Here is a 26,078-nt window from a genome sequence, read left to right as displayed (position 1 = left end):
GGGAGGAAATAATAGATCAGAGCAGAAATAAATGGTGTAGAAACTAAAAAAGCAATAGAACACATCAATGAAACCAGGAGCTGATTCTTTGAAAAAAATCAACAAAATTGATAAACCTCCAACCAGATTCATAAAACAGAGAGAGAGGGAGAACTCAAACAAAATCACCAATGAAAAAGGAGAAATAACAACTGACATCATAGAAATACAAATGACTCTAAGACAGTATTATGAAAAACTACAGGCCAATAAACTGGACAACCTACAAGTAATGGATAAATTCCTAGAAACATATAACCTCCAAAAACTGAAGCAGGAGAAACAGAAAATTTGAACAGACTGATTATCAGCAATGAAACTGAATCATTAATCAAAAAACTTGCAACAAATGAAAATCCAGGACCAGAAAGCTTCACAGGAGAATTCTACCAAACATTTAAAAAGTTAATACTGGGGTGCCTGGGTGACTCGGTCGGTTAAGCGTCCGACTTTGGCTCAGGTCATGATCTCACGGTCCGTGAGTTCGAGCCCTGCGTCAGGCTCTGTGCTGACAGCTCAGAGCCTGGAGCCTGTTTCAGATTCTGTGTCTCCCTCTCTCTCTGCCCCTCCCCTGTTCATGCTCTGTCTCTCTCTGTCTCAAAAATAAATAAACGTTAAAAAAAAAAAGTTAATACCTATTCTTCTCAAGCTATTCCAAAATACAGAAGAGAAAGGAAAACTTCCAAATTCATTCTATGAGGCCAGCAATACCCAGATACCAAAACCAGATAGCACTAAAAAAAAAAAAAAGAGAATTACAGGCCAGTATCTCTGGAACATAGATGCAAAAATCCTCAGCAAAATACTAGCAAATTGAATCTAACAATAGATTAAAAAAATCATTCACCATTATCAAGTGGGATTTATTCCCAGGATGCAAGGATAGTTCAATATTTGCAAATCAATCAATGTGATACTTCACATCAACAGGAGGAAGGATAAAAAAACCATATGATCTTTTCAAAAGATGAAGGGAAAGCATTTAACAAAGTAAAACATTCATTCATGGTAAACAAAACAAAACAAAACAAAAAACAACAAAAAACCACCTCTCAACAAAGTAGAGTTAGGAGGAACATACCTCAACTTAATAAAAGCCTTACATGAAAAACTGAGAGTTCAATGGGAAAAAACTGAGAGCTTTTCCCCTAAGACCATGAAAAAGACAAGGATGTCCACTCTCATCACTTTCATTCAATATAGTACTAGAAGTCCTAGCCATAGCAATTAGACAACAAAAAGAAATAAAAGGCATCCAAACTGGTAAGGAAGAAGTAAAACTTTCACTATTTGCAGATGACATGATACTGTATTTAGAAAACCTGGACAACTCTACCAAAAAGCTACTAGAACTCATAAAGGTATTTGGTAAAGTTGCAGGATACAAGTAATCAATGTGCAGAAATCTGTTGCATTTCTATACATTAAAAAAAAAAAAAAAAAACGGAAATTAAAGCAACAATCCCATTTACAAATGCACCAAAAATAACAAGATACCTGGGAATAAACCTAACCAAGGAGGTGAAAGACGTGTACTCTGAAAACTATAAAACACTGATCAAAGAAAGGAAGATGACACAAAGAAATGGAGAGACATTCAGTGCTCATGTATTGGAAGAATAAAAATTGTATCAATGCCTATACTACCCAAAGCAATCTACAGATTTAATGGAATTCCTATCCAAATACCAACCACACTTTTCACAGAACTAGAACAAAAAACCCTAAAATTTGTATGGAACCACAAAAGACCCTAAATTTTGAAAAAGAAAAGCAATGCTGAAGTATCACAGTTCCAGGCTTCAAGTTATACATATTACAAAGCTGTAGTGATCAAAACAGTATGGTACTGGCACAAAAACAGACACAGAACAATGAAACAGAAGAGACAACCTAGAAGTAAACCCGCAACTACATGGTCAACTAATCTTTGATAAAGCAGAAAAGAAAATGCAATGGAAAAAAGACAGTCTTTTCAACAAATGGTATTAGGAAAACTGGTCAGCCACAAGCAGAAGAATGAAACTGGACCACTTTCTTATACCATATACAAAATTAAACTCAAAATGGATTAAAGAATTAAATGTGAGACATGAAACCAAAAAATCCTAGAAAAGAGCATGGCAGTAATTTCTCTGACATTGGCCACATCAACATTTTTCTAGAAATGTCTCCTGACGCAAGGTAACTTAAAGCAAAAATCAGCTATTGGGACTACATCAAAATAAAAAGCTTCTGACAGCAAAGGAAACAATTAACATAGCTGAAGGCAACCCATGGAATGGGAGAAGCTATCTGCAAATGACATATCCAGTACAGGATTGGTATCCAAAATATATAAAGAACTGATACAACTCAACACCCAAAAACTAATCCAATTAAGAAATGAGCCTGGGTTGTGGGAGATGCAGGAGAGAAGCATCAAAGGAAAAGACTTCAAAAGGGAAGGCCTGGAGAAGGTGCAAGGCCTTAGGACATATTTACACAACTGAATGCAGCTGCAGTTAGGCTTATAAGGAACGCCTAGAGCCATTAACATTGTCCAGGGCCGGATCTTCCTTAACACTGGACCCTTCCTAGTGTTATAGAAACCAATTAACTCGAAATTCAACCTTGAAAAGCTTAACCATTAGATTGATTAACACACTTGCTTAGCTGACTTTATGCACATAGTCTTTAGCAATTATCCTAATAAAAAGAAGCTTCATTCTGGATTCGGGGCCTCAATCCGACTTGAGTATGAGGACCTTCACTTAACTGCACTTTGCGGACTCATCTTTTGCGACTCCGGCCATACTCCCTGCAACACTGGGTAGGCTCAGTTGGTTGAGCGCCTGACTCTTGATTTCAACTCAGGTCATGATCCCAGGGTTGTGTGACTGAGCTTAAGCTTTTCTCTCTCTCCCTTACCCCTCTCCCCTGCTTACATGCTCTCTCTTTCAAAAAAAAAGGGGAAAGAAAGAAAGAAAGAAAGAAAGAAAGAAAGAAAGAAAGAAAGAAAGAAAGAAAAGAAATGAGAAGACATGAACAGACATTTCTCCAAAGACATCCAGATGGCCAACAGACACATCACTCACCAACAGGGAAATGCAAATCGAAACTATAATGAGATATCACCTCACACCCATCCAAATGGCTAAAATAAAAAAACACAAGAAACAAGTGTTGGTTAGGATGTGGAGAAAGAGGAACCCTTGGGTACTGTTGCTGGAAGGCAAACTGGTGCAACCACTCTGGAAAACAACATGGAGGTTCTTTAAAACTAAAAATAGTAATACTCTATCATCCAGTAATCCCACTACTGGGTATTTATCCAAAGAATAGGAAAACGCTAATTCGAAAAGATATATGCAACCCTATGTTTATTGCAAACATTATTTACACCTCCAAATTATGGAAGCCACTCATGAATAGATGAATGGATAAAGAAGATGTGATATATACATAGAATGCAATAGTACTCAGCCATAAAAAAAGAATGAAATCTTGCCATTTGCAACAACATGGATGGATCTAGAGGATATAATGTTAAGTGAAATCGGTCAGGCAGAGAAAGACAAATACCATACAATTTCTTGTGTGGAATTTAAGAAACAAAACAAATGATCAAGGAAAAGATAGACAAACCATGTAACAGACACTTAACTATATAGAACAAACTGATGATTACCGGAGGGGAGGTGGGTGAAACACATGAAAGGATTAATAATAGTACACTTACCATGATGAGCACTGAGTAACGTAGAAATTTGTTGAATCACTATATGTACACCTGAAACTAATATTACACTATATGTTAATTATATTGTATGCTAACTACAGTGGAATTAAAATAAAATTTAAAAAAGGAAAGAAAAATACATATTTAAGAATAAGGAGGTGAAAGATTCATACAACACAAAACAGTGCTGAAAGTAATAAGTATATTCCATGTTCATGGATACAAATAAATACATTCTATGTTCATGGTTTAGAAAACCTCATATTGCTAAGATGACAATATAACCCAAAGCCATCTACAGGTTTGATGTAATCTCTTTCAAAATACCACCAGCATTTTTTGCAAAAATAGAAAATCACACCCCCAAATTAATATAGAGTTACAAGGTACCCAGAGGAGCCAAATGATTTTGAACAAGAACAGCAAAGTCAGAGGTATCACACTTCCTGAATTCAAAACTTACTATGAAGCAACAATAATAAAACAATGTGGCACTGGCATAAAGACTGACACACTGACCAGTGAAACAGAATAGTACTAGAAATAAACCCTTGCATATGCAGTCAAATGATTTTCAACAAGGGTGTCCAGACCATTCCATGGGAAAAGGGCAGTCTTTTTTTTTTTAATGTTTATTTATTTTTGAAGGAAAGAGAGACAGAGCATGAGTGGGGGAAGGGCAGAGAGAGAGAGAGAGAGAGAGAGAGAGAGAGAGAGACAAAGAATATGAAGCAGGTTTCAGGCTCTGAGCTATTAGCACAGAGCCTGACGTGCGGCTTGAACTCACAAACCGCAAGATCATGACCTGAATTGAAGTCGGTCACTTAACCGACTGAGCCACCCAGGCACCCCGAAAAGGACAGTCTTTTTAACAAATGGTGCTGGGGAAACTGGATATTTACATGCAAAAGAATTAACCTGGGCCATTACCTTACACTATATATAAAGCTAACTCAAATAAATAAAAAACCTAAACATAAAAGCTAAAACTAAAAAAAACTCTTAAGAAGGAAATATATTAGGAAAAGCTTCATAACACTGGATTTGGCAAGGATTTCTTAGATATGTACCAAAAGACTGACCACAAAGAAAATATAGATAAATTAGACATGAAAGTTAAAAACTAGTATATGCACCCAAGGATTCTGTCAGTGGTGAAAAGACAACCCACAGGATGGGAGAAAATATTTGCAAATGATTATTTGATGAGAGATTCACATCTAAAATATATAAAGAATTACCACAACTCAACAGCAGAAAGACAAACAACGTAATTTAAAAATGTACAAATGACTTGAACAGACATTTCTCCAAGGATATATAAATGGCAAATAACTACATGAAAAGATGCTCAACATTACTAATCACTAGAGAAATACAAATCCAAATCAGAATGTGATGCACTTTCACACCCATTAGGATGGTTATCAAAACAAACAAACCAACATGGGGTGCCTGGATGGCTCAGTCGGTTAAGCATTATGACTTCAGCTCAGGTCATGATCTCACGGTTCAAGAGTTTGAGCCCCACGTCGGGCCCTGTGCTGACAGCTCAGAGCCTGGAGCCTGCTTCAGATTCTGTGTCTCCCTCTCCCTCTGCCTCTCCCCGACTTCTGCTCTGTCTCTCTCTCTCTCTCAAAAATAAATAAAATGTAAAACATACAAAAAATATTTGTTTAAAAACAAACCAACAAACCAGAAAATAACAAGTGTTAGTGTGGTTGTGAAGAAACTGGAACCCTTGTACATTGCTGATGGGAATGCTGGTGCAGCTGCTGTGTTAAACAGTATAGCAATTCCTAAAAAAAACTAAACATTGAATTACCATATAATCCAGCAATTCTATTTCTGGGGATATACCCAAAAGAATTGAAAACAGGATCTCAAAGAGGTATCTGTATATCCATGTTCATAGCAGCATTCTACAACAGACAAAGGTGGAAACAACCTAAATGTTCATCAACAGATGAATGGACAAAGAAAACATGGTATATACATACAAGGAAATATTATTCAACCTTAAAAAGGAATTAAATTCTAATACATGATAAAAGTGGATGGCCTTACTAAGTGAAATAAGCCAGAAAAAAAAGGACAAATATTATATTATCGCACTTATATAGATATCTGGAATAGTCAAGTTCACAGACAGATAGTAGAATGGTGGTTGCCAGGTGTTAGGGAAATGTAGGAATGAGGAGTTTTTGTTTACTGGGCACAGAGTTTCCGTTTGAGATGATGAAAAAGTTCTGGAGATGAATAGTGGTGATGGTTACATAACAATATAAATGTACTAAAAAGGAATGAAATACTGATACATGCTACAACAGAAATGAACTTCCAAAAACAGTATTTTAAGTGAAAGAAGCCACACATAAAAACTACAAACTGTAGAACTCTATAGAAGACAAAGTAAATTAGCAATTAGCTAGAGCTGGGTTAGAAATGGGGATTATAAAAGATCACGTGGAATCTTACTGGAGTGAAAAGTATGTTTTAAAACCGGATGATGGTGATGGCTACACAACCCTGTAAATCTACTATAAATCACTGTATGCTTAAAGTAAATAAATTATGTACATTATACCTCAATAACTTGTTTAAAATATTTTTTCGCTGAGATATCTTACTGGACTTGTGTTAAACTTATGCATCAATTTGAAGAGAACTGACATCTTTACCATGTTGAGTGTTCCAACTCAGGACCATAGTATGCTTCTCCATTTATTTACATCATCTTTGTTTCACTCATCAGCATTTTGTCATTTTCAGGATACAGTTCCTGTGTTTTTAGATTTATATCTAAGTATTTGATTTTTTTTAAACTACTGAAAATGGTATTTTATTTTATTTTTTATGTTTATTTTTAGAGAGAGAGAATACAAGGTGGGGAGAGAGAGAATCTCGAGCAGCCTCCACGTTCAGCGCAGAGCCCAGAAGGGCTCAATCCCACAACCCTTAGCTGAACCAAGAGTCGGTTGCTCAACCGACTGAGCCACTCAGGTGCCCCTGAATATGGTATTTTAAAATGTCACTTTCTAATCGTATGTTGCTAGTATACAGAATGATTGACTTACATGTATTGACTTTGCATTTTGTGACCTTGCTAATCTCACTTACTAGTCCTAATAGTTTTCTCATAGATGCCTTGGATTTTCTGTACAGATCATCATGTCATCTGCAAATAAGGGACAGTTTCATTTTCCCTGCCAACTTCTATGCCTTTTTTTTCTTTTTCTGTCCTTACTGAAATGCCTAAATTAAAGTTCTTACATTATGTAGATATAATTAATCCATACTATAGCTGGGGCTGCTAAGAGCTGGCTAAATTTTGGTTGCAAAAACAATAAAAGTAGAGGAGACAGGTTACTTACTTAAAACTTCACACTTTTATAAAATAAATTTTTTTCTAATATAAAAGCTTTAGAAAACATAGCACTAATAGTAGCTGTCCCTTCTACAGAATTATTCCTGTATTATCTCATTTGATCTTCGTAACAATCTAATAGGTACTTTCCCCATGACTCCAAAGAAGGAAAATGAGTCAAGGCAGGCCAACCAATGTGCCCACCTGGGCTCATGTAATGATATTGGAGCAGACATCAACAACTCAAAGCAGCAGGCTTGCCAGGACCCAGCTTGATCTCACCTGCTCAAGTCTGTCTTTCCTACCACTGGGTAGCTGGGTGGTCCCAGACACTGAGCTGACCTCTCTATAAGGTGATGCTAGTGAAACACAAATCAAAAGCCAGGACACAGTCACACAGTGAGAGGGACAAAGGGAACACTGGCTCATCTGAGGAGTGGGAAGGCAAGTGCTCCTGGAGTGCTGAGTAAGCATATTGCCTTAAAAGAAACATAAGCGAGTGATTCAGTAAGTGTGTGCGAGGGTCAGGTCCTAGGATCTAACATTTTGGGGAAGGTATTTGGGGCAGCTTCTTTCTCATTTTCAACTTGATGTATGCAGTCAGATGCTGGCTCTGCTACTTACCAGGCACATAACCTTGGACACATACTTCATTTCTCTTTGTCAATTTTCTCATCCATAAAGTGGGCCTAAGAACTGCACCTACATTTGAGGGCTGCAAGGATACGTAGTATGTAAAGTACCCAGAACTAGAGTTAGCCACACTGGTGTTTCTGTAATTAAACTTTTATTGAAACACAGCCACACTCTCATTATATATTGTCTATGCCGCTTTGATGTTACAACAGTGGAATGAGGTAGTTGTGATAAATATTCACTCTCTGGACCTTTATAGGAAAAATAACCCTGGCTTAGAACATTGCTGGAGCATAGGTACTCAAGGTATTATTTAAACCCAAACTCACTTCCAGGATGATAAGCCTGAGTATGTGCACAAAGATAGAAACAAAAGTATTGACTATGGTGGTAACAAATGTGAAACAACAATGTCAATTAATAAGAAGCTGATTATATAAATTATAATATGTCCATGTTATGGAACACTATACAGATATTAAAAAGGAATGAAGGAAAATTTGTGTATATACACTGTGTATGCCAACATATAAATATCTCCAAGATCTTTAAATGAGCCAAAATCATCAAATGGATAGGTACAGTGATATATGCAATATAATCTCATTATGTTACCAAAAGAACACACACAAAAAAACAAAAACTATGTGTATGTACAGAAAAGGCTATATAGTACCACAGAAGTACTGAGGAAATTTCACTTTTAATATATACAGTTCTGGGGGTGCCTGGGTCGCTCAGTCAGTTAAGTGTCCGACTCTTGGTTTTGGCTTAGGTCATGAACTCATGGTTCATGGGATCAAGCCCCGCATTGGGCTCTGCACTGATAGCACAAAGCCTGCTTGGGATTCTCTCTCTCCCGCTCTCTCTGCCCCTTCCCTGCTTGCACACTCTCTCTCTCAAAATAAATAAGTAAACTTAAAATATATGTATTATATATGTTATGTATAATATATATATTTATATATATACACACACACACACACAGAGTTCTGTATGGTTTCAATTTTCTAGTAACTGGAAGTTTTATCATTCTTTTCATGACTTAAAAATATTACTCAAGATTATACCGTGCATATTTTCAGACCACAACGTTATGAAACTCGAAATCAACCACAAGAAAAAATTTGGAAAGGTAACAAATACTTGGAGACTAAAGAACACCCTAGTGAAGAATGAATGCACAAACCAAGAAGTTAAAGAGGAAATTAAAAAGTTCATGGAAGCCAATGAAAATGATAACACCACAACCCAAAACCTCTGGGACGCAGCAAAAGCGGTCATAAGAGGAAAGTATATAGCAATCCAGGCTTTCCTAAAGAAGGAAGAAAGATCTCAGATACATGACCTAACCTTATGCCTTAAAGAGCTGGAAAAGAACAGCAAATAAAACCCAAGATCAGCAGAAGACAGAAATAATAAAGATTAGAGCAGAAATTAATGCTATTGAAACAAACAAACAAAAAAAAAAAAAAAACAGTAGAACAGATCAATGAAACCAGAAGCTGGTTCTTTGAAAGAATTAGCAAAATTGATAAACCACTAGCCAGTTTGATCAAGTTAGAAAAAGGAAAGGACCCAAATAAGTAAAATCAAGAATGAAAGAGGAGAAATCACAACCAACACAACAGAAATAAAAACAATGAGAGAATATTATGAGCAGTTATATGCCAACAAAATGGGCAATCTGGAAGAAATGGACAAATTCGTAGAAACATATACACTACCAAAGCTGAAACAGGAAGAAATAGAAAATTTGAAAAGACCCATAACCAGTAAGGAAATCGAATTAGTAATTAAAAATCTGCCAAAAAACAAGACTCCAGGGCCAGATGGCTTTCCAGGGGAATTCTACCAAACATTTAAGGAAGAGTTAACACCTATTCTCTTGAAACTTCTCCAAAAAATAGAAATGGAAGGAAAACTTCCAAACTCTGTCTCTGAAGCCAGCATTACCCTGATTCCAAAACCAGACAGAGACCCCACTAAAAAGGAGAACTATAGACAAATTTCCCTGGTGAACATGGATGTAAAAATCCTCCACAAGGTATTAGCCAACCGGATCCAACAATACATTAAAAATATTATTCACCACGACCAAGTGGGATTTATACCTGGGATGCAGGGCTGGCTCAATATCCACAAAACAACATGATTCATCACATCAATAAAAGAAAGACAAGAACCGTATGATCTTCTCAACAGATGCAGAGAAAGCATTTGACAAAATACAGCATTCTTTCTTGATAAAAACCCTCAAGAAAGTAGGGACAGAAGGATCATACCTCAAGATCATAAAAGCCATATCTGAACGACCCAATGCTAATATCATCCTCAATGGGGAAAAACTGAGAGCTTTCCCCCTAAGGTCAGGAACAAGACAGGGATGTCCACTCTCGCCACTGTTATTCAACACGGTACTGGAAGTTAGCCTCTGCAATCAGACAACACAAAGAAATAAAAGGCATCCAAATCAGCCAGGAGGAAGTCAAACTTTCACTCTTCACAGATGAAACCCAAAAGATTCCACCCAAAAACTGCTAGAACCGATTCATGAATTCAGCAAAGCTGCAGGATATAAAATCAATGCACAGAAATCGGTTGCATTCCTATACACCAACAATGAAGTGACAGAAAGAGAAATCAAGGAATCGATCCCATTTACAGTTGCACCAAAACCCATAAAATACTTAGGAATAAATCTAACCAAAGAGGTGAAAAATCTATACACTGAAAGTATAGAAAGCTTATGAAAGAAATTGAAGAAGACACACACACACACACACACACACACACACACAAAGGAAAAAGATTCCAGGCTCCTGGATAGGAAGAACAAATATTATTAAAATATCGATACTACCCAAAGCAATCTACATATTCAATGCAATCTCTATCAAAATAATACCAGCGTTCTTCAAAGAGATGGAACAAATAATCCTAAAATGTGTATGGAACCAGAAAAGACCCCGAATAGCCAAAGCAATCTTGAAAAGGAAAACCACAGCAGGAGGTATCACAATCCCGGACTTCAAGCTATACTACAAGCTATAATCATCAAGAGACAGTATGGTACTGGCACAAGAACAGACATTCAGATCAATGGAACAGAACAGAGAACCCAGGAATGGACCCACAAACATATGGGCAACTAATCTTTGACAAAGCAAGAAAGAATATCCAATGGAATAAAGACAGTCTCTTCAGCAAGTGGTGCTGGGAAAACTGGACAGCGACATGCAGAATGAACCTGGACCACTTTCTTACACCATACACAAAAATAAACTCAAAATGGATGAAAGACCTCAATGTAAGACAGGAAGCCATCAAAATCCTTGAGGAGAAAGCAGGCAAAAACCTCTTTGATCTTGGCCACAGTAACTTCTTACTCAACATGTCTCCAGAGGCAAGGGAAACAAAAGCAAAAATGAACGACTGAGATCTTATCAAACTAAAAAGCTTCTGCACAGCAAAGGAAACCATTAGCCAAACTAAAAGGCAACTGACAGAATGGGAGAAGATATTGCAAATGACATATCAGATAAAGGGTTAGTATCCAAAATCTATAAAGAACTAATCAAACTCAACACCCAAAAAACAAAGAATCCAGTGAAGAAACAGGCAAAAGACATGAATAGACACTTCTCCAGAGAAGACATCCAAGTGGCCAACTGACACATGAAAAAATGCTCAACATCACTCATCATCAGGGAAATACAAATCAAAACCACAATGAGACACCACCTTACACCTACCTGTCAGCATGGCTAACATTAACAACTCGGGCAACAACAGATGTTGGCGAGGATGCAGATAAGGAGGATCTCTTTTGCATTGTTGGTGGGAATGCAAGCTGGTGCAGCCACTCTGGAAAAGTGTGGAGGTTCCTCAAAAGACTAAAAATAAAACTACCTTATGACCCAGCAATTGCACTACTAGGTATTTATCCAAGGGATACAGGTGTGCTGTTCAAAGGGATATATACACCCTAATGTTTATAGCAGCATTATCACCATAGCCAAGGTATGGAAAGAGCCCAAATGCCCATCAATGCATGAATGGATAAAGAAGATGTGGTTGTGTACATACACAACGTGTGTATACACACGTATACATACAATGTAGTACTGCTCAGTAATCAAAAAGAATGAAAGCTTGCCATTTGCGACTACGTGGATGGAACTGGAGGGTATTATGCTAAGTGAAATTAGTCAGTCAGAGAAAGACAAATATTATATGACTTCACTCATATGAGGACTTTAAGACACAGAACAGATGAACACAAGGGAAGGGAAGCAAAAATAATATAAAAACAGGGAGGGGGACAAAACATAAGAGACTCTTAAATATGGAGAACAGAGGGTTACTGGAGGGGTTGTTGGAGGGGGGATGGGCTAAATGAGTAAGGGACATTAAGGAATCTACTCCTGAAATCATTGTTGCACTATATGCCAACTAATTTGGATGTAAATTTAAAAAAATATATTACTTGAGGCCGCCTGGGTGGCTCAGTCAGTTGAGCGTCTGACTTCAGCTCAGGTCATGATCTCGCGGTCTATGAGTTCGAGTGCCGCATCAGGCTCCATGCTGACAGCTCAGAGCCTAGAACCTCCTTTGGATTCTGTTTCTCCCTCTCTCTCTCTGCCCCTTCCCTGCTCGAGCTCGGTCTCTCTCTCTCTCTCTCAAAAATAAATAAGCATTAAAGAAAATTTTTTTAAATACTGCTTGAATCTCTCAGGCTGTATCCTAAACGTACACTTTTCAAACCTTCATGTCTTTACCCCTTGGGGATAAACTAGCAAATGGATTAATCTCAAATTCATCGTGCTAAGTGAACTAATAAGCCAGACTCAAAGACCATATACGACATTCTGGAAAAAGCAAAACTGTAACAATGGACAACAACTCAGTGGTTGCCGGGAGTTGAAAATGGGAGGAAGGGCTGCCTACAAAAAGACAGTTGAAGGAATTTGGCGGGTGACAGAACTGCTCTGTATCTTGATTGTGATGGGAGTCACATGACTATGCATTTGTCAAAACTCATTGAACCATACACCAAAAAGATAACTTTACTGCATGTAAATTTAAAAATAAATCCAAATAAACACACATACCAAAATAAAGGAAAATTTTCTTTGAGCGACCTATCAGCACACAAACACATGTATATATGTATTAACACAGGAAATGTATTCCACCACAATTCTATTTGCCTCTGTCACAGAGATGATGCTCTAGGGGGGGAAAGGCAGCAGAGAATGAAATAGCACCAAATTCCTATTGAATTCCTACAAATGCATACTTGCTGTGTCCCCCGTTTATTTAAAATGTGATTTCTTTTCAGCTCTGTGCCTGCACATCTACATTTCACACGGAAAACCACTAACAACCTGCAGGGATAAGGGACAGCATGGGTGGGACCCTCAATGGTTCAGGCATTCCAGCACACAGCATCAGAAACTGCCACCTCTGGCTGATGAACCTGGACAGGATTTTCTGGCACAATCACCAAAGAGTTGGTGACGAGGGGTCAAGCACAGCAATCTGATCTACAGTACTAGGTATCAATGCTACTTCAATCACTAATCATTGAAGAAATAATATTAGAAAAAGGCCAAGAAACACCACTGGGCTCACAAAGCAGTAAAAACCGTCCAATGTGGCACACAGTACCCGCTACTACTAGAAAAGAAACACTACAAAGTCTCAGTCGCCCACAGAAGCACAGATCATCCAACACTAGGTTTAATAGCAATTGCTATCTGTACTGTTTAGACCTAACACTAAAGTGGACATGGTCTGGACGCCTCTCAGCTTAAAAAACGCTCCTTAAACCCCATTCCCAAATTACCCTCTCACCCTTTTTCTCACACCCACAATGTGCTGCAAACTAAGCGCACGTATTTCATCCTTAAAATACACTCAGTATGGCTGTAGGAACAGCGCAGCCCACCTAACAATCCCCGCGCCTTAACAAAGCCTAAAACTCGTCTCCAAGATTCTGCAAAATGGTTTCGCTTGGCCAGTGTCTGTCTCCTCCTTCCCTCAGATAGGGGCACAAAATGAGCAAAAACTGGTTCAGGTCTCGCCGCACGATCTCACTGCAAGCTGTCTGCGCCTTACTTTCCAACAATAACTACAAAACACCAATATACCCTCTCCACTGAGCTCTGCCACGTGCGGGGGGGGGGGGGGGGGGTCGGGGTCCGGAATGCCGGGGCGCTGGATGAGGAGTCAGGGGCCGGAGAGCGCTGGGGCCGGGAATGTGAGGGTTTCGAAGGGCGCATAGACCGCGATGCGCTGGAACTGGGGGTTCGAAGGCACGGAAACAGGCGTCCGTGGGCCAAAGCGATCCCGGGAGGCCGCGCCGCCGGGGAGGCCGCGCCGCGGAGAACCAAGTCCTGGCCGCCCACGGGGCCCCGGCCGGGCACCGCCGCCGCAATGCCCGACTCGGTTCCGAGGGCCGCCTGGACCTCACAGGGTTTATGAAGCTGGGCGGGGGCAGCAGCCTTCCTCACCTGGGTCAGCGGCGGCGGCGGCTCGGGGGTCCCGGACGGGCCCTGGGAGTTTCCAGGCTGAGTGAGTCACTCGGGCGGGCCGGGAATGCGCCAGGAAACACCCGGCCTCCTCCCCTTCCTCCCGGGGCGGGGGCTCTCCCGGCTCGGCCTCTTCCTCCTGGCGCTCCTCCCTCCGCGCTCGGGCCGCAGCTCTGGCAGCTCTCTCCTCCGCGCGGTGCACCCCCCCTCCCCCGCCCACCGCCCACCGCCCACCGCCCCTGCTCGCTCCCCCTTCACCCCCCACCCCGATCCAGCCGGCCCACCCACGCCCGACGCCAATGGACAGGAAGGAGGCAACCGAAAAACCCTGGCTGCGCTCCCCTCCGGCCGCCTAAGGTGCTTCCTAGGGACAGCCCCGAGGGCCACCTGCCTCAGCTCTGCGTGGGACAGCTGGGGAGTACTGCTGTGAAGCTTCCCCGTGGGAGCCTCCGGGCTCGTGGAGGAAAAGGAGCGGGGCCCGCATCCTGCTCCGGGGCTCCATCGGATCAGGGCGGTGGGTGGATGAGCTGCAGAAAAGACTAAAAGGCGGGACACTCAGGGCGCGTCGTTCCGTCGCCACTGCCATGTAGAAGGTGCGCACACCTGTACTCCGCAGGCCAGAGCATGGCAGGCGGCCAGGTACAGGGTGCAACAGGTATACACCGCCAGAGCCCAGCCAACTAGGGGAGAATGACCCCAACAGACCCTGCAGTGATCATATCTGTTCAACCCCATCTCTCTCTGAGCCAGGGGCAAACACAGGTGCAGACTTGGGGGAATGGCTGGGGCGGGGGGGGGGGGGGGGGGGGGGGATGGCTGGCAGAAGAAAACTTGAACAATTCCCAAAAGACAATCTCGACAGAGGCCAATTTAGTAACAAATCATGTGGAAACAGTAAATGGAGTGAGCGTATCACAAGCATGCTTAGGAGAAAAAACGGCCCTAAACACCCCACACACCCCACCTACCCACTTCCCCTTCACCCACCCACCGACATTGTGGTTCTAGTGGATGCCCAATAATGATGGGCATCAAGTATTCTAAATCTGGCCACTTAACTATGAAAACCACAAAAGATTTACTTTCAGCTGTTGTCTGGATAATGCAAAAAGTCACAGCAAATGGATCCTGACTAGACCAGAATCTACCGGTTGTTTAAATATTCTGAGAACATTTTTCATAGAAGTTCCTGGAGCTCCCTAACACTCCTGCAAAACATGGGCTTTAAGTAAGCTTCTGGTTCTCAGCCACACATTTTCAATCAGATTACTACTTCACTCTGTCCAGGGCTGAGTCTCAAAGTTAGATTCCAAAGGGTTTTGTTTTGTTTTGTTTTACACTGTAGATAAAGTGATAGAATACAAATTCAAGGTGTATTGGGCATATATAAAAAGCCAAGAGAGGAAATAAAATAGAATGCTAAAATATGCTCAATCCAAAGAAGGCAGCAAAAAAGCAAAAAGCGTATAAGATAAGCAGTTACAAAGAGCAAGCTGTTAGGCTTAAATCCAACCATATTATCAATTACATTAAGTGTAAATGGACTAAACACTCCAATTAAATTGTTACACTGAATAAAAACAAATCCCAAATATATGCTATTTAAAATAGACAAAGAGGTTGAAATTAAAAAGATGGAAAACAATCTACCATTTATATAACAATCATAAAAAGGTTTTCATCACTATGTTAATATCAAAGACTTAAAGACAGAGTCACCTGAAATAAAAAGGGACATTTGATAAAGATAAAGAGATCAATTCATTAAGAAAAAAACTTTTTTTTTTAGTATGTATGCACCAAATAAGTTTTAGAATGCTTGGGAAAATTGATAGAATCAGAAGAAGAAACATGAACATATACAGTCATAATTAGAGATCCTAATTCTCTCCTCATAACTGACAGAACAGGCAGACACAAAAATAAATAATGATACAGAAAAATTTTTTAAACAATTAGTGAAGGTGCCTGGCTGGCTCTGTTGGAAGAGCATGTGACTCTTGGTCTTGGGGGCATGAGTTCAAGTCCCACATTGGGGATAGAGATTACTTAAGCAAACAAATATTTAAATAAATAAATAAATAAATAAATAAATAAAGCAACTAACCTATTTGACCTAAATATTACCTTCACAATACAGAATACAGAATACATTGCATTCAATAAAAGATGCTCAAAACCTTTATACTGAACCCTCCCGGTACTACCGAGAAGAATGAAAGTTTTCAAATACTTAATATTTGCAAAACATACCCTATGCTAGGAAGTAAAACAAATCTCAACAGATTTCAAAGGGTTGAAATCATATAGTACCTTCTCTGACCACCATGGAATTAAACTAAAAAGGAATAACAAAATTATAACTTTAAATGCTCAACTATTAGAGAATGAAATAATATACCTGTAAATATCCCTTTGATCATATAAGAAATCACATGGAAATTTTAAATATGCAGGACTAATAATGAAAAACAACATTAAAATTTGCAAGATGCAGCTAAATGAATTCTCAGAGGTAAAGTTTATATATGAAATACATATATTATAAAACAAGAAAGGTTTAAAATCAATTATCTAAATGTCTACCTCATAAAAGTTAGGGGGAAGAAAAGCAAATGAAATCCAAAGAAAATAAAAATGAAAGAAATAATAAAGATAAGGGCAGAGGTCAATGAACTAGAAGAGAGATGACCAAGCAAAAAAGCTTACTTTTAAAAAACTTTTAGAGGGGCACCTGGCTGACTCAGTCAGTGGAATGTGCAAATCTTGATCTCAAGGTTGTGCATTCAAGTCCCACATTGGGCATAGAGCTTGCTTGAAAGAAAAAAAAAATTAATAGAATTGTTACACCCTAGCAAAATTGATTTTAGAAAAACATAAATTACCAACTTCAAAAATAAAAAGGGAAACACCAATAGTTTCTGATAAAAAAAATAAAAAGGTATTAAAAAGACGTATATGAAAAACTTCAAGGAAATAATTTAATAATACAGAAGAAACACAAATTTCTTGGAAACATGGTTTTCCAAAACTGACACACACAAAAAAATAGAAAATATAAATGGTTCCATATTGGTAGAAGAAACATAATTGAATCGGTAATTTAAAACCTTCCCTCAAAGAAAATCTCCAAGTCTATATAGCTTCAGCAGTGAATTCTATAAAACATGCAAGGAAGAAACAATACCAATTGTATAAAATCCCAGTATTTAAAAGTATGGTCTTGGCTCAACAATAGCCAAAGTATGAATGGAAAGAGCCCAAATGTCCATTGACAGATGAATGAATAAAGAATACACACACACACATACACACATATACACACAATGGAGTATTACTTGGCAATTAAAAAGAATGAAAACCTGCCATTTACAACTATGTGGGTGGAACTAGAGGGTATTATGCTAAGCAAAATTAGAGAAAGACAAATATCATATGACTTCACTCATATGAGGACTTTAAGATATAAAACAGAGGAACATATGGGAAATGAAGCAAAAATAATATAGAAACAAGGAGGGGGAAAAGTATAAGAGACTTAAATACAGAGAACAAACTGAAGGTTGCTGGAAGGGTTGTGGATGGGGAGATGGGCTAAATGAGTAAGAGGCATTAAGGAAGACACTTGTTGAGATGAGCACTGGGTGTTATACACAGGGGATATACCACCGAAATCTACTCCTGAAATCATAATTGCACTATATGCTAACTTGGATGTAAATTAAAAATTTATTAATTAATTAAAGAAAGAGAGAAAGATAAAGAAAAACCAGTGGGAAATTTGGGTGAGGAAATCATTGGGAAAAAACAAAAACAAACTGTAAGTGCCCAGTTTATATAATTTTGAATTATAATCCAAGATTTTATATGTATATATAGAATGTATATAATTAACACGGCCATAGTAAAGATGATCAGCAATTGATTACTAGAAAAAAATACAAAGATTTGAAATGTCATTCAAATGATAGTTTCCATTATATTGGTAATACACAGCATAACTCACATAGTCTGAAATAGCTGGGTCATCCTAATTATAAAATAATGTCTCGTGGTGAGAAATTTATTTCTTACCTATATTTCTAATTTTACAATGAATCATTTGTGATATTTGGTATATAGTCATAAATGCCAAGACTGCAACAAAACAAAGCAAAACAAAAAACAAGTAAAAAAACAAACAAAACCCACAAGAAATCAAGAAATCAATCAAGAAAAAAAATAGGCCAAGAGAAATAGATCTCAACATGACTGAGATACTGGAGTTAGTAGGGAAGGACTTTAATACAACTACTGTAACATATTTATGCTACTCTTTCTTTGTCAAAAAGAAAAAAGAAAAAGTATGGTCTTGGCATGAGGATATACAAATAGATCAATGAAACAGAATAGTGAGAAATAAGTCCTGCTGTAGACTGAATATTTGTGTCCCTCCAAAATTCATATGTTGAAACCAAATCCCCAATGTGTTGGGACTTAGAAGTGGGGCTTTTGGAAGGTGATTACGCCATCAGGGTAGAGCCCTCATGAATAGGATTTGTGTCCTTAGAAAAAAGACTCCAGAGAGTTCTTCATCCCTTCCACTATGTGAGGTTACAGGTCTATGAGCCAGGAAGTAGGCTCTTACCAGACACTGAATCTGTCAGCACCTTGATCTTGAGCTTCCCAGCCTCCAGAACTTTGAGAATTAAAATCCTGTTGTTTATAAGCCACCCAGTTTATGGTATTCTGTTATAGCAGTCCAAATGGACTAAGACAAGCCCACAACGGTATGGTCAGTTGATATTCAGTAAAGGTGCCAAAGTAATTCAATGAGATGAGAAATAGGATTTTTTTAAGGTGCTAAATAACTGCATAACCATGTGGGGGGAACACTGAACCTTCCCCTTGCACACACCATATGCAAAAATTAACTCAATATGGATCATAGATCTAAATGTGAAATCTAAAAGATAGATACAATGCTTCTAGATGAAAACATAAAAGAATAATTTCAAAATCTTATGGTAGACATGGTAGACATAGGCAAAAACTTCTTAGAACAGGTAAGGTTCTTTCATCAATATCTTTAGGGAAAAAATGATAAATTGGATCAAAATTGTATAACTTCCCATCAAAAGGCAATGTTAAGAGAATGAAATGCCAAGGCACAGACTAGAAGACAATATTGCTATACATGTAATTGACAAAGGAGTTATATCCAGAATATACAAAGAACTCCTACAAATCAACAGTAAAATGATAACCCAATAAAAACAGGACACTTCAGGGGCGCCTGGGTGGCGCAGTCGGTTAAGCGTCCGACTTCAGCCAGGTCACGATCTGCGGTCCGTGAGTTCGAGCCCCGCATCAGGCTCTGGGCTGATGGCTCGGAGCCTGGAGCCTGTTTCCGATTCTGTGTCTCCCTCTCTCTCTCTGCCCCTCCCCCGTTCATGCTCTGTCTCTCTCTGTCCCAAAATAAATAAAAAACGTTGAAAAAAAACAAAAAACAAAAAACAGGACACTTCAAAAAAGAAATCATATTGGATATCTCTTATAAAAACATACATGTACACCATGCTACAATAATCCTACTTCTACGTATTTACCCAAGAGATATGAAAATGTATCTCTACACAAAAACTTGTACGTGAAAATTCTTTGTTTTTAAAGTTTATTTATTTATTTTTGAGATGAGGGAGGGAGGGGGCAGAGAGAGAGGAAGAGAGAGAATCCTGAGCAGGTTTCACATCAGCACAGAGCCCAATGTGGGGCTTGAACCCATGAAACATGAGATCACTATCTGAGTCAAAACCAAGAGTTGGATGCTTAACTGACTAACCCACCCAGGTGCCCCTGTACATGAACATTCTTATGAGTTTTATTCATAATAGCAAAAACTAGAAACAACTCAAAGTGCATAACTAGGAAAAATGGATAAATCGTGCTATATTCATACAATGGAATAACACTAATAAAAAGGAGAGAATGATGGAAGCATTATCACAAAATGGATGAATCTCAAGATTATTACATAATTTTACCACATAGAAAAGATAATGTGTTGGTTGGTGTGAGCAAAATGACAGAGTAGGAAACCCTAAACCCTTGTTCTCCCACAAAAACATCAAGTTGTTTATAAGCCACCCAATAGCTTACCAAAGTAGCTTTGTGAGTACTCTAGAAACCAGTTAGTAATCTGCAGCAACTAAACAAATGCACAAAGAAAAAGTTATACTGAAAATATTCCAAACAAAAATTTCATGGCATTTTTGATCACCCTTGCCTACTACCCTTCCTCCCCCCCACCACCCGGTCTGATTTAGGAGGAAGCCACTCAATTTCTGGTCCCTCCCTTAGGATGAAAGGAAAAAAGTGGGAGTTGTCTGCAATGTTCTGACTTGTCTGGGGGTTTTTAGAGAGATTGTTTTTTGTCTTGCTTGGCTCACAGTGATGACAGGAATGGTGGATTAATTTGAATATCAGGTTGGAGGCTGATGAAAGCAGTGGTGGATGTCAGAGCATGGTGGAGAGCTGTAGGGAATTCCAGACCTAGAGATTAATTATGCATAGAGGAATACAATAGAACATCTAAAGCCCTGAGGTTGAGACTCTTAGGGAAACAAGACATTTTAAAAGCAGCTGTGTATATAGGGTATGGGGGGGGGAAGGATTCACACACCCCAAGAATGAAGAATGATACATGCCTTAAGTCTTCACTTGCAATGATTAATGAATGTCTTCCACTGCATAGAGTCAGTCTGCAAAGACTGAGAGAGGTACCTGTTTTTTCAATGCTTAATTTTCAACAGAATATCACAAGGCATACAAAGAAGCAGGGAAACATGACCCATCCAAAGGAACAAAATTAATCTCCAGAAACTGACTCTAAAGAAACACAGGTTTCAGACTTACTTGACAAAGACTTTGAAACAACTACCTCAAATATGCTTGATGAGCTAAATTAGAACACATACAGAGAACTAAAGGAAATCAGGAAAACACAATATAAGCATACATTGATATATTGTTATATGAACAAAATGAGAATCTTGACAAAGAGAAATTCTGGAGATCCAGTTTCTGGTCTAGCGTATCTGGAGCTTGAAAGTTGTCACTGTGTCCTAACAAGTAAAAAGCTACAAGAACTGAAAATCAACAGTTCTTAGATCCATTAAAGAAGTGAGGTCACAGGACAAATTGCTAACTCATAAATCAGAGAGATAAGACAGGTGGATACAAAGAATCAGAACTTACCAAAAGAGAAAGCCATGAACAGAAACTTTTAGGGACCTAGTACTAGGGTAGGGAAACCTAAGCTGAAACTAATGAACTGCCAGAGCCTCAGTGTAGATAAGCTTAAGACTTAAAAATTCCAGGAGGGAGCCTGTCTTATATCCACAATTTTGCAATTTTTATCTCCAGGAGTCTTACTATGTTCTCACAGTGAAGACTGGAGAAAAATCACCTTGTGCTTCCAGCAAGAGGAGAAAAAAGGAACTGTTTTGAAATATTCCAGAGTAGTATGTTCTTAACAAAGCCTGTCCTCAAGAGGACCATTTCAACAAACCCTAACTCATGGCGGGGGGTGGGGGGGTTGCGGGGTATCAAAGCATAACCAACCTGAGTGAAGGGAAATACTCAATGCAGCCCCTTCTAGCCATCCTGTCCCACCTAAAGGGGAGAAAACTGAGAAACACTTGTGAAGTTCACAGCCCGGGGGCATAGGCTTACTAGAAAATGGAGAACTAATTGATATAGTTTGAAGGGGGGTTTAGGAGGATTGGTCAAAAAAAAATTCTTAAGACATTTTTAGTGCAAAAAAGATTATAGCACAGGGACAGGTCCTGCGGGCAGAAAGAGCTGGACTGGGGTTATGAAGACTATGTCAGATTTTCTATCCTATGGACAGGAGGGTGATGTTAGGGGTCCAGGAAATTGAGTCTATAGGTTTCTGGAGCTTGCTTTTTCTTGTAAAGCATTAAGACAGTTGCAAACTGATGAAGACTCACATCCTATCAGTTGACCATTTGTTTTTCCTCTTTCCTTTATTCTTGGGCAGCCAGGAGTGCCTAACAAATGTCACATACATCTTACCTGGGCGGGAGGGTAGTTGCAGGGTGTTAGCTTGTGCTTTGCTCTCAGCTTACCTTTTGCTTCTTCATCATAATCATAATTTCATGAACTATGGAATTCTTCCCACCCCACTACATCTTAATGTCATATCAATAAAAGTCTATTTACCACAGATCCTTTTACCCAGTAAGATAGAGAAACTGAAAGACTCCATAAAAATCTGCTTTTTCTCCTTTTCCTGCTTCTATTCTTGCTAAGACTTGTACCTCCACCCCACATGACACATGCCTTGTAATGCAAATAGCATTGTAAGGGACAAGGAGTTCATGATTTCTCTAGAATAACATCTAAGGAAGGACCAGATGAGAATGATCAGATGAAGTTATCATATATGTGTTCCAGATCACCAGAGCTAGACATCTCAATGCCAAGAACCCTGACTCCAAGGAATAACATCTGTGATCTCATCTTTGTTCTAACCAGTTCCTGGATGCCTAAGAGGACACGGACACCAGACCACTGTCCGCAGTAAAAATCCCCAGACCCCAAATACAGACAAGACCCCCTCCTTTCCTTTCTGAGTCTCCCAGACATTCCTTCTGTATCTGCACTCCCTCTATACCTTCAATAAACTCTGCTTTTACTGCCTGCTGACTTGAGTTTGATTTCCATCCTATACACAGCCAATGACCCTCTTGGCTGGTCCTGCAGGACTCTCTCTGGATCTCTGGAGCCAGCCTGCCAGCATCACCAGTACATAATATATGTGTTTCAACAAACATTTTAAGTACAATAACAGGCAAAAAAAAAACAGTTTAAAGAGACAGAGCAAGCATCAGAACCATACTCAGGTATGGGAGGGATGTTGGAATTATCAGAATAAGATTTTTCAAAACTATTATTAATAAGCTAAGGACATATTGTTCAAGTATTCTATTTCCTTATTTGGTCAAAAATAATTTGACCATATATGTGAGGGTTTCTTTATGGCTTTCTATTCTATTTCATTGGTCTGTATGTCTGTCTTTATGCCAGTACTACATTGTTATGATTACTGTATGTTATGATTACTATAGCTTTATAGTAAATTTTTTAAATCAATTTGACCTAAAAGACATATACAGAACACTCCAATCAACATCAGAATAAACATTTTTCTAAGGTGTATAAGGAACATTCTCTAGAATAGACCATATGTTAGGCAACAAAACAAGTCTTCAGGAATTTAAAGAGATTTAAATCATACAAAACATCTTTTTTGATTACAGTGGAATAAAACTAGAAATCACTAGCAGAAGGAGCTCTTTGCTCCTCCTTGTTCAACAGATGTGGCATCTTCTGGTGCAGTCTTGCCATGTCTTACATCCCAAGACATGGTGGTGAAGGTTGGAGTAAGCAGGTTTGGCTGTATTGGGCACCTAGTCACCAAGGCTGATTTTCACTCTGGCAAAATAGATATTGTCACCATCAATAACCCCTTCATTGACCTAAACATGGTCTACATGTTCCAGTATGATTCTGCCCAATGCAAATTCAATGGCACAGTCAAGGCTGAGAATGGGAAACCTGTCATTAATGGAAAGCCCATATCCATCTTCCAGGAGTGAGATCCTGCCAACATCAAATGGGGATAATGCTGATGCTGAGTATGTTGTGGAGTCCACTGGTATCTTCACCACCAGACCCTTCTGCTGATGCCCCCATGTTTGTGACAGGCAGGAACCATGAGAAGTATGACAACTTCCCCTAGATTGTCAGCAATGCCTCCTGCACTACCAATTGCTTGGCACCTCTGGCCAAGGTCATCCATGACAACTTTGGCATCATAGAGAGACTCATGACCACAGTCCATGCCATCACTGCCAGCCAGAAAACTGTGAATGGCCCCCCCTGGGAAGCTGTAGCATAATGACTGAGGGCCTTTCCAGAACATCATCCCTGCTTCTACTAACACTGCCAAGGCTATAGGCAAAATAATCCCTGAGCTGAATGGAAAGCTCACTGGCATGCCCTTCTGTGTCCCCACACCCCAGTGTGTCAGTTGTTGATCTGGCTTGCTGCCTGGAGAAAGCTGCCAAATACAGTGAAGTGCCATGGTAGCGAAGCAGGCTTCAGAGGGACCCCCAAGGGCATCCAATTGGGAAAGGATTGTCTTTTTAATAAATGGTACTGTAAAAATTGTATATCCATATGCAAAAGAGTGAATTTGGATAATCACTTTAACCCACATACAAAAATATACTCAAAATAGGTCAAAGACATAAATGTTAGAGCAAAAACTATAAAACTCTAAAGAAAAACATAAGAGAAGTGTTTCATGACAGTAAATTTGGCAATGATATCTTGGATATGTTGCCAAAAGTACAGATAACAAAAAGAAAAAATAGGCAAATGGGACTAACAACAAATCTAAAAACTGTGCATCAAAGGACACAACAAGTAAAGTGAAAGGCAACTCCTGGAATATAAGAAGATATTTCCAGTCATATATCTGACAAGGGGCTAAAATACAAAATATATAAAGAACTTACACAACTCCACAACAGCAAAAAACAAGCAACTCAATTCAAGACTGGGCAAAGGGGGGAGGAGTTAAAGTGGCAGAGGAGTAGGGTGACCCTAAGCTTGCCTCCTACCTTGAACATAGCTATATAAATATTGATCATTCTGAACACCCAAGAAATAGATCAGAAATCTTTGAGAATAAAGCTGCACAACTACAAACAGCTTCTCATAACAAGCAAACCAAAACACATCTAGGATCTAGCTTCCTTTATTCATTTTTTTAATTTAAAATTTTTTTGAAGCTTTATTCCTTTTTGACAGAGAAAGAAAGAGCACAAGTGGGGGAGGGGCAGAGAGAGAGGGAGACACAGAATCTGAAGCAGGCTCCAGGTCCAAGCTGTCAGCACAGAACCCGACATGGGGCTTGAACTCACAAGCTGTGAGATCATGACCTGAGCTGAAGTCAGATGCTTAACCAACTGAGCCATCCAGGTGCCCTTCATTTTTTTTATTTTAAATTTAAATTTAATTTTATCTTTTTTCCCCTTTTTTTCTCCAAAATGACAAGATGGAAGTATTCACCCCAAAGTAAGAACAGGAACAAGTAAAGGCCAGGGATTTAATCAACACAGATATAAGTAAGACGCCTGAACTAGAATTTAAAATAACACTTATAAGGACACTAACTAGGCTTCAAAAAAGCATAGAAGACACTATAGAATCCCTTATTGCAGAGATAAAAGAGATAAAATCTAGTCCGGTGAAAATTAAAATGCTAAAACAGAAGCAATCCTGAATGGATGTCATAGCAAGGAGGATGGATGAAGCAGAGGAATGAATCAGTGATATAGAAGATAAAATTATGGAAACTAAAGAAGCTGAGAAGAAAAGGGGGAGAAAAGGCAATAGATCACAACAGTAGACTTAGGGAACTCAGTGACTTATTAAAACAAAATAGCATTCATATCATAGGAGTCCCAGAAGATGCAGAGAGGGAAAAAACAGGCAGAAGCTTCATGTAGCAAATTATAGCTGAAGACTTCTCTAATCAGGGGAAGAACACAGAAATCAAAATCCAAAAAGCACAGAGAACTTTAACTAAATTCAATAAAAACTGGCCATTGCTAAGACATATCATAGTCAAATTCACAAAATACACAGACAAGGAAAGAATTATGAAAGCAGCAAGGGAAAAATCCTTAACCTACAAGGGAAGACA

General features: G+C 39.0%; 1 protein-coding gene and 1 pseudogene across 3 annotated transcripts in view; one reads left to right on the top strand and one right to left on the bottom strand.

Moving 5' to 3' along the window:
• Positions 1-14,430, bottom strand: part of CYFIP1 (cytoplasmic FMR1 interacting protein 1) — a 133,728-nt gene extending 119,298 nt beyond the window's left edge. For all 3 annotated transcript variants that reach the window (XR_015252818.1, XM_086711317.1, XM_086711316.1), the window contains exon 1: positions 14,282-14,430. The gene's annotated coding sequence lies outside the window, so the exon portion shown is untranslated. The remainder of the gene's footprint in view (positions 1-14,281) is intronic.
• Positions 14,431-23,727: 9,297 nt separating this feature from the next.
• LOC112855506 (glyceraldehyde-3-phosphate dehydrogenase pseudogene) lies at positions 23,728-24,558 on the top strand (annotated as a pseudogene).
• Positions 24,559-26,078: the final 1,520 nt, after the last annotated feature.

This window comes from Puma concolor, chromosome B3 (genome assembly GCF_028749965.1).
Source record: "Puma concolor isolate L17-30 chromosome B3, mPumCon1.1.hap2, whole genome shotgun sequence".
In the NCBI taxonomy this organism is placed as follows: Eukaryota; Metazoa; Chordata; class Mammalia; order Carnivora; family Felidae; genus Puma; species Puma concolor.
The sequence above is the reverse complement of the archived record's forward strand: the minus strand, read 5'-3'. Positions and strand labels throughout refer to the sequence as shown.